The sequence below is a fragment of the Saimiri boliviensis genome, chromosome 13 (genome assembly GCF_048565385.1).
Source record: "Saimiri boliviensis isolate mSaiBol1 chromosome 13, mSaiBol1.pri, whole genome shotgun sequence".
Taxonomy (NCBI): domain Eukaryota; kingdom Metazoa; phylum Chordata; class Mammalia; order Primates; family Cebidae; genus Saimiri; species Saimiri boliviensis.
The window spans coordinates 88,247,656-88,257,035 of NC_133461.1; the positions used below are offsets into that span (position 1 = coordinate 88,247,656).

Consider the following 9,380-nt stretch of genomic DNA (forward strand, 5'->3'; position numbering starts at 1 on the left):
ATTTCTCTTGAAATAGCCGGAACACTGACTGACACATTTTTAAAAAATTTAGTTAAACTTGTGAATTGCAAGCAACATAAATGAATTCTGGATATGTTAAGCAGAGAAGAACATTTTCTGGAATACTGTAGGGACTGTACAGAATCAGGAGAACCTAGGCTAGCAAATGGGTTTGAACCTTGATCGTCTGAGGACAAGGGCTCCTTTTAGTGGGAGTGATGTGACCAGACACTGTCACCATGCCTGTGCCTTTGAATGACTCGCTTTGCATTCAGAGTCCAGGATCAGAGTTCATGTTTGACTGAAACTAGGTCATATGGCCAGGTGTCTATATTTGTTCCTGGGGCTGCTGTAATAAATGACCACAAACTAGTTGGCTGAAAACAACAGAAATTTATTCTCTCGCAGCTCTGGAAGCCAGATGTCCTAAATCAAGTTGTCCGCAGGGCCCTGCTCCCTTCAAAGGCTCCACAGGAAAATTCTTCCTTGCCTCCTTCAGCTCTCAGTGGGCCCAGGCACTATTTGGCTTGTGCCCGTGTAACTCCAATCTCTGCCCTCTGTCTTCTCTTCTATTATAAGGAGACTTGTCATTGGCATGTAGGGCCTACCCATATAATCCAAGATGATCTCACCTTGAGATCCTTAATTACATCTATAAACCCTTTTTTCCAAATAAGGTCACATTCCTAGGTTCCAGAGGTTAGGATGTGGGCATATCATGGTGGAACTACATCATCTCACCAGGGGACAGGGAGTGGGATTAGCTCCCTGCTTCAGTGTCTTTGGTGAGAAGCAAGGCTCTGCATCCCACCAGCACTGCAGACTACAGAGTTGAGTAGAAAATGCCCTGAGATATTAAAGCCAAAATAAACCAAACGATTGCCACCACGGCACTAGTGCCAAAGCCTACCATATAATACAGAGGAGACACGAGAGAGCACGGGAGACGAATCCTACATGAGGGACAAGAAAGGCTTCGTGACACAAGCTGAACCTTCAAAGACAGTTCTGTCTGTTGGGTGGTGTAGAGGAGAAAGGAAGTTCCAGGCAGAGAGGGAATAGATGAGCAAAAAGCATGAAGGTATCAGATGTCCAAGGCATTCCGGGAATTGCAAGTCCAGAGAGGAGAGCAGTGGCACTAGATAAGGTGCTTGTGCTGGAATGTAAATCCATGAATTCCCTATGCAGATTCCTTTTTCTTTGACTTCTCTGATCACTGTAAGAGCTTTTCTGTGATAGAAGCAACACATTGGTTTACATTCTGGTGCAAAATCCTCTCTGTAACAGAGAGGTCACTGGCTGGCTACTTCAAGTGGCAGTGGCAGAGCATAGGACGTGAATTGGGGGTGGGACATCATGAGCAATGATGCAGATGAGATACTGTTGAAAACGTCAAAAAGACCTGCAGATACCCTATGAGTAGCAGTGATGAGAAGAAGGAAGTGTTTGTGTAGTAGTGACAATGAAGATGACATTGTCAACACTCCGGAAAAAGTGCCTATCAATGGCATGGTGAAAAGGTGCAATGGCTTATTGAGGGACTAGAGCAGTGTGCAGCCATAACACAAGAAATCATGTCAGTTTGTAGAATCAAAGAGAGACTTCTAAGGCAAAATAAATAAATAAATAAAAGATCTTAATGAGCCAGGTGACTCTGGAGGAAACATTTTTTAAAAAACCATCTTGCAGGGCCGGGCGCAGTGGCTCAAGCCTGTAATCCCAGCACTTTGGGAGGCCGAGGCAGGTGGATCACAAGGTCAAGAGATCGAGACAATCTTGGTCAACATGGTGAAACCCCGTCTCTACTAAAAATACAAAAAAAAATTAGCTTGGCATGGTGGCGTGTGCCTGTAATCCCAGCTACTCAGGAGGCCGAGGCAGGAGAATTGCCTGAACCCAGGAGGCGGAGGTTGCGGTGAGCCGAGATCGCACCATTGCACTCCAGCCTGGGTAACAAGAGCAAAACTCTGTCTCAAAAAAAAAAAAAAAAAAAAAAAAGGAAAAAGAAAAAAAGAAAAAAGAAAAACTATCTTGCAGGCTGGGTGTGTTGGCTCACGCCTGTAATCCCAGCACTTGGGGAGGCTGAGGAGGGTGGATCACCTGAGGTCAGGAGTTTAAGACCAGCCTGGCCAACACAGTGAAACCCCATCTGTTCTAAAAATATAGAAATTAGCTGGGCATCCTAGCAGGTGCCTGTAATCCCAGGAGTGATACTTGGGAGGCTAAGGCAGGAGAATTGCTTAAACCCAGGAGATGGAGGTAGCAGTGAACCAAAATGGTGCCACTGCGCTGCCTGGGCAACAGAGCAAGACCCCATCCCAAAACAAAACAAAAAACCAGTAATAGTAAAAGCTTTCTAGGAGAATGTCTCGGCATCCCTGGAGGCCCCTCTTCCTGGTCCCTCAACTGCTTCTGATGTTTCTTCTTGCCTTGAAAAATAAAGTACAGTGTACAGTAGCATTTTAATCAAAACACAGCATTGCAGGTGAGACTGAAAGCCGCCTGCTCCTACCTGTTGCTGTTAACAGCTGACACAGGTACCCAGTGCTGTTGTGCTGCTTGGCTACCTTGAACACTTTTTTTACTTTTAAGTACTTAAGTGTGAATAAGTATATGAACATGATTGCTTATCAAAAACATATAAATTGAGAGTCAGGAATGATGGTGAAGTTACACAACCACAGATTGTCTACATGGGTGGCTGAGATACTAACCTTTTCCTTCTGATAGTTCAATGTACACAAACTTCGTTTCATGCACAAAATTATTAAAAATGTGATATAAAATTACCTTCAGTCTATGTATGTAAGTATCATGAAACATAAATGAATTTTGTGTTTAGGCTTGGGTGTCATCCCTAAGAAACGGCCATTCTGCATATGCAAATATTCTAAAATCCAAAAGCTCAAACACTTCTGGTCCCAAGCATTTTGTATTACATAAGGGATACTCAAATTGTAATAACTCCATGAGTGCCTCTTTGGGACCAATTGTGTTACAAATTTATGTTACGAAATATACTAATGTATAATTCATCCTCAGGTTTCCCCTTAATTCCATCCTTAGAAAATTATTAGATGACTTACAGCTTTATAGTTGAAAACCATGGTCTTCATTTAAAAGCTCTTTCTTGAGCAACCTTTTTTCAGTAAAATGACTTTGGGATTCCTTGTCCTCTCTCCTACCTAAACTTCCCTTCCTGGGAGAAAAGAGGATGAGTAATACATGTTCCATTTCTTCTCTGGTATTGCCTTTCGTATGTGGTAGCAGAGCAATCTTCTTCCAAGTTGCTATTTTGAGGGACCTATTGCTTTTATCTCGACACAAACTGAGAGCTGTTTTTGCCAAACCGACACCAGCAGCCAATGTCTAAGGGAAGCCAGATGCTGTATTTTCGTTTTCCTTCAATCTTGTGTTTGATTTGTTTGTTTCTGACATTCCCTCATCTACAAAATCAAAATGAGTTGTAATATAGTTGAAATGAACATGGCCTTACCATTGCCTATGGAGGAACAGTCTTTGGTAACTGATCTCATGATCAATATTAAGCTGTGAGCTCTCTTTTCCTAATTTTTACATTATCCTCTTATAACCACCCCTAACCACCATCCCCCCAGTACACAGACACACAGACACACACACACACACACACACACTCTCTCTCTCTCTCTCTCTCTCCCCCACACACACTTTCTCTCTCTCTCTCACACACACACACTCTCTCACACACACACACACACACTCTCTCTCACACACACACACTCTCTTTCTCTCTGTCACACACACACACACACACACACACACACACACACACACATTCCCCACCCAGATGTTATCATGTTCATTTCCCCTATTTCGTTTTTGGAACTAATATCCTACTCTTAGTGAAGTTCGTGTAGACACCTACTCCTTGACATTTCTCAGGGAAAACAAAGTGCTCTCAGAGAGTATTTGATCTCTCCCCTAAGATAAACTCCCCTCACATTGTTCACTTTCTATCAACATGTTTATCAGGGGTAACTTTATAGTCCCTGGTGGGATTCCAGAGAGGATCATATTCTCCAATGCAACATATTTTGTTGTTTTGAAGCTCTGAGTTTGTTCTGCTTGTAGGGTTTCAAGGAGAGATGCCAGCTGTTCCTTTCCTTAGCACTTCACTGTAATCTCTCTGGCATACCATTAAGGAGTTCTGTGTAGGGGAGAAAATATTTATGGGGCTGTTTTACTTGTTTCATTACTTAGAGGGAGTTGGAACCAGAGTCAAAGTGTCACCCCAATCTAGAAAAGCTAATATTGCTTGCTGTTTATAATTTTGTGTCCACCCATCATATGCTTGCTCCTGGCTATGGTTATTCAGCTGTTACTCCATGTTACTCCTCAATTAGTCTGTAGCTTTGAGAGAGCAGAAACCACCCATCTCTGCTCGTGTTACAGCTACCAAAGCATCTGTTGCCTAGTAGGTGCTTAGTCAACATTTCTCAAATTACATTTAGTTATAATAGAGCTCTATTATACATGGCTAGCCTCTCCTCTAATACTAACATCTACGGGACCTGAGTTTGTGATCCTTCGTGTTCTAGCTTCATTTCTTTTCTTACTGTGTGTATTCTCTTTTGATTTAATATACTCTAATGTCCCTAATGGGCTATGAACTAGGATAATTATTACTTTTCTTTTACTTTATTTTATTTATTTAATTTTTTTGAGACAGAGTCTCACTGTGTCTCCCAGGCTGGAGTGCAGTGGCATGATCTTAGCTCACTGCAACCTCTGCCTCCCAGGTTCAAGCAGATTCTCCTGCCTTAGCCTCCTGAGTAGCTAGGATTACAGGCATGTGTTACTGTACCTGGCTAATTTTTGGATTTTTAGTAGAGACGAGGTTTCACCATGTTTGCCAGGCTGATGTTGAACACCTAACCTCAGGTGATCCACCTATCTCGGCCTCCCAAAGTGCTGGGATTACAGGAGTGAGCCACCGCGCCCAGCCAATGATGATTTTTAAATGAAGTTCTTCTGAGCTTCACGTCCATCTAACTTTGTGGTTCTTCAGATACCGCAGAGACGATATGCCTAAGTCTAAAATCTACACCTCCTGTCGCATTCCCTCTGATGGTGAACCACGGCACTGTCTACTCAAGAGCCATCTTTTTCTCCTTCTTTTCTGTTCTTCATGTATTTATACAGTAGACATTTATTGGGCAATATGAAAAATACCCCCAAAATGCAGAGAAAATAAGATACATTGTCCCTGTCTAGAAAGTGCTGCCGTCAATTATGGAACATATGTTCAAACAGCTCATACCATAATATAAATACAATGCATTGCTGACCATTATGGCATTTCAAAATCAGTTGCCAATATCTAGTCCTTCTTATGTCTTATTTTCCACAAATACATACATCTTAAGTAAACTAATTTGGATGTATTTCCATGCATTCCAAAGGAAGAGTTTATTAGAGTTTATATACTGCCATTACTAAAGTTTCCTTTTGTTTACCCTGTATTCTTTCTTCTTTATTTTAGGATACTAGTGGTACATGGTACTATATCAGCCTTATTATCAGAGCTTCATCTTCAGCATGTTCCCTGCCTTAACTCTTTATGAGTCACCAAGTCCTTTTAATTTGGTTCTTTCTCCTTAGTATCTCTTGTATTTAATCCTTTCTAAGCATCATTAATATCATCCTTTGTGAACATATTTAACCAAGTTCTTTCTCTGTCTTCATTGTAGGCCCATCCATGCAGGGCCAGTCTACACTACTGCCAGAGGCAATTTCTAAAACCCAGATCAACTTTTGTCATTTTTCTAGTTGAAATAATTCAGTAGTTCCCCATGATGTTCAGAAGCTGAACTAGGCCCTATGTGATCTGACTCTTACCTACCCCTCCAGCCTCTAATTTGCTTTCCTGTCTCCCTTTCTCCTCTATATAGTTAAGAGTGTGAACTAGGCTACGTGCGGTGGCTCATGCCTGTAATCCCAGCAATTTGGGAGGCCAAGACAGGTAGATCACTTGAAGTTGAGAGTTCAAGACCAGCCTGATCAACATGGAGAAACCCCATCTCTACTAAAAATATAAAAAGTAGCTGGGCTTGGTGGTGCATGCCTGTAATCCCATTAGTCAGGAGGCTGAGGCAGGAGAATCACTTGAACCCAGAAGGCAAAGGTTGCAGTGAGCTGAGATTGTGCCATTGCCCTCCAGCCTGGGCAACAAGAGTGAAACTCCATCTCAAAAAAAAGAAAAAAAAAAGAATATGAACTCTAGGGTCAAACTGTCTGGGTTCAAATCCTGGCTCTGCCACTTACTAGCTATGTAACTTTGGAAAAGTCACTTAGGTGACACAGATATCTCTGTGACACAGATATTTTCATATCTGTAAACTGGGGGAAGTAGTTGTCCCTATTTAATATAGTTATTGGGAAGAGTCAATGAGTTAATATGTGTTAACTGCTTACAACAGGGCCTGGCCCATAGCAAATAATTAATACAGACATTTTTTAACTTATGATGGGGTTACATCCCAATACACCCATTACAAGTTGAAAATATTCAAAGTCAAAAATGCATTTAGGCCTGGTGCAGTGACTCATGCCTGTAATCCCAGCATTTCAGGAGGCCAAGGCAGGAGGATTGTTTGAGCCCAGAAGTTTAAAACCAGCCTGGGCAACATAGGGAGACTCTATTTCTACAAAAATAACAGAATTAGCTGGGTGTGGTGGTGTATGCTTATAGTCTAAGCTACTTGGGGTGCCGAGGCAGGAGGATTGCTTGAGCTTGGGAGGTCAAGGCTGCGGTGAGCTGTGATCACGCCACTGCATTCCAGCCTAGGCAACAGAATGCAGACCCTCTCTCTCAAAAAAAAAAAAAAAAAAAAAAAAAAGCATTTGATACACCTAACCTTCAGAGCATCATAGCCTACCTCCCTATTCTACCTTAAAGGTGCTCAGAACACTTACATTAGCTGACAGCTGGGCAAAATCACCTGGCAACAAGGAACACTGTCAAGTCTCAGTTGTCTACCTTCATGATGGTGTGGCCAACTGGGACATGTGGCTCTCTGTGGCTTCCCAGCATTGTGAGACAGGATCCTACTGCATGTCATTAGCCTGGAAAAAGATCAGAATTCGAAATTCAAAGCACAATTGTTACTGAATGTGTATCACTTTCATACCATCATAAAGTCAAACCTTCATAAGTCTGGGACCATCAGTGTATATTTGTGTGTGTGTGTTTCTGTTATTGTTGTTGTTATTCATTTATTGGCTTTGTTCCTTTCTTTTTGCATATGCTGTTTCATGTGCCTGGAACTGTCCACTTCTTTTCACCTGACTGACTCCACTCATCTTTTGAACTTCAGTTTAAGTATCAGCCCCTTGAGGGAGCCTTCACTCCCTCTTCCCACTCCAGGCTGGATTAGTTACATCACCTATGTGCTCCTGTAGCACCAGTGCACACCCACATCTTAACATTCATTACACCAGATAAGGGGTATTAACATTGTGATTTCGAACACTGTAGGTGACCTAAAGGTCTGTATGTTGAATAATTTGTAATAACACAAGATGATTATCTTATGATTTTATGAATATATGATTATTGTATTCATCTATTCTCAGGCTGCTAATAAAGACATATCCAAGACTGGGTAATTTATAAAGGAGAGAGGTTTAATTGATTCACAGTTCAGCATGGCTGGGGAGGCCTCAGGAAACTTAGAATCATGGTGGAAGGGGAAGTAAACACGTCTTCTTCATATGGTGGCAGCAAGGAGAAGTACCGAGCAAAAGGGGGAAAAGCCCCTTATAAAACCATCAGATCTTGTGAGAGCTCACTCACTATCATGAGAACAGCATGAGGGTAGCTACCCCCATGATTCAATTACTGACTACCAGGTCCCTCCCATAACTCATGGGGATTATGAGAACTAAAATTCAACATGAGATTTGGGTGAGGACACAGCCAAACCATATCAATTATATTATTTATAGATGATTATATCAAATAACCTTGATTCTTAGTATTAAATAGGCAAGATATGAGTTTGGGGAATCACATTATCTCAAGATATATCCATCCCAAAAGTAAAGGTTCTACTACACTTCAATTTTGTATTTATTCGTGTGCTTCCAGTATTCAATTCTGGCATCCTGAATGGGGTGAGAACGGTTTTATCTCTATCCCTAGTGCCTTACATCTACCAGAGATTCAGTTAATATTTATTGAAAAGAGAAAATTCTTTTTTTCAAAAATCTGGCTTTGCCCCTGAGCCATGGTTTGAGGTGCTGACCTCTTCCTAGGAAAATACATGCATGGCTCATTTCAGAAGGTTAAAGGTACAGATCTTGCCTTAGAAGATGGCTTCCTGTTTAGTCAAAGAGAATAGAATAAAGTGTTTCTTTCCGTACTAAATATGACCGATTTAATAAAAGGGCTCAATTGGAATTCAACTCCTTTTAGATAGTTACCACCCCATTCTATCTTTGCCCAGCAACTTCTTGGAGAAGGTGATATGATTTAGCATTTTAGACAGAGGCAAATTTGGATCCTAATTTAGGAAAATTAAGGGAAGTCAGTCATATTTTTAGGTGTTTGGGGTGCCTGATTTGGGCATATAGACAAGCCTCCTGCCCAGATAGCTCACATGTGCCTCCTACCTTCTACACTAGCTACAGTTCTTCTTCTCATTAGTACTCTTACTGTTGGGGGCATTGAAGACTTTGTCTTCGGTAGCTTATCTGAGAGGTCTAACACATTTAGGCACAAATGCTTGAAGGAAAGGCGCATAGACAGCCACATTGGCTGATGACGGTCAACTGCCCAGGTCAGAGCCTGGCAGAGTAAGTCTAGGCGGAGAACCTTTAGCTTTGGCCTGTTACAGGGACTCAGTTTGCAAACATCATCTCTCTTACAGTTAAGGCAGGCTCTAAGATTCCATGAAGAGAGATAAGATGCTTTGAATGGTAGCTCTTTAAGATCCTTCTTAAATGCACTTCTAAAAAGTCAGCTTCTGTGGCTCTCATTGGCACAGATCATGTGCCTACACATGAGTGAGATGTGGCTGGGGTTAAAATCTATATGCAAGTTCTAAAGGATTGGAGTGGGGCTGGTGTGGGGGAATGTTGGGGGGAAAGCATATGCATCTCTGAGTAGGAAAGTCACCTGCACCCTGCCATTGTGAGAATCCCTGGGTGTAATAAGAGGTATGGTTTGTGGCAGTGTGGCGAACACACAAGTGATAAGGAAACTAGGAAAAATGGTTGCAGGCTGAAACTTAGATTATAGTCCATTCATCCTGCTTGCAGAGAAGCAATTAGGGTCCAAGGTGTTATAGGATGGGCTTTTCCTATTATATCAGGCATCTCTCGGGATTTCCTTATAT

At 41.8% G+C, this 9,380-nt stretch overlaps 1 protein-coding gene across 11 annotated transcripts in view; it reads left to right on the top strand.

Annotated features, from left to right (window-relative positions):
• Positions 1 to 9,380, top strand: part of TRMT9B (tRNA methyltransferase 9B (putative)) — a 75,748-nt gene that overhangs the window by 35,448 nt on the left and 30,920 nt on the right. The window lies entirely within an intron of this gene.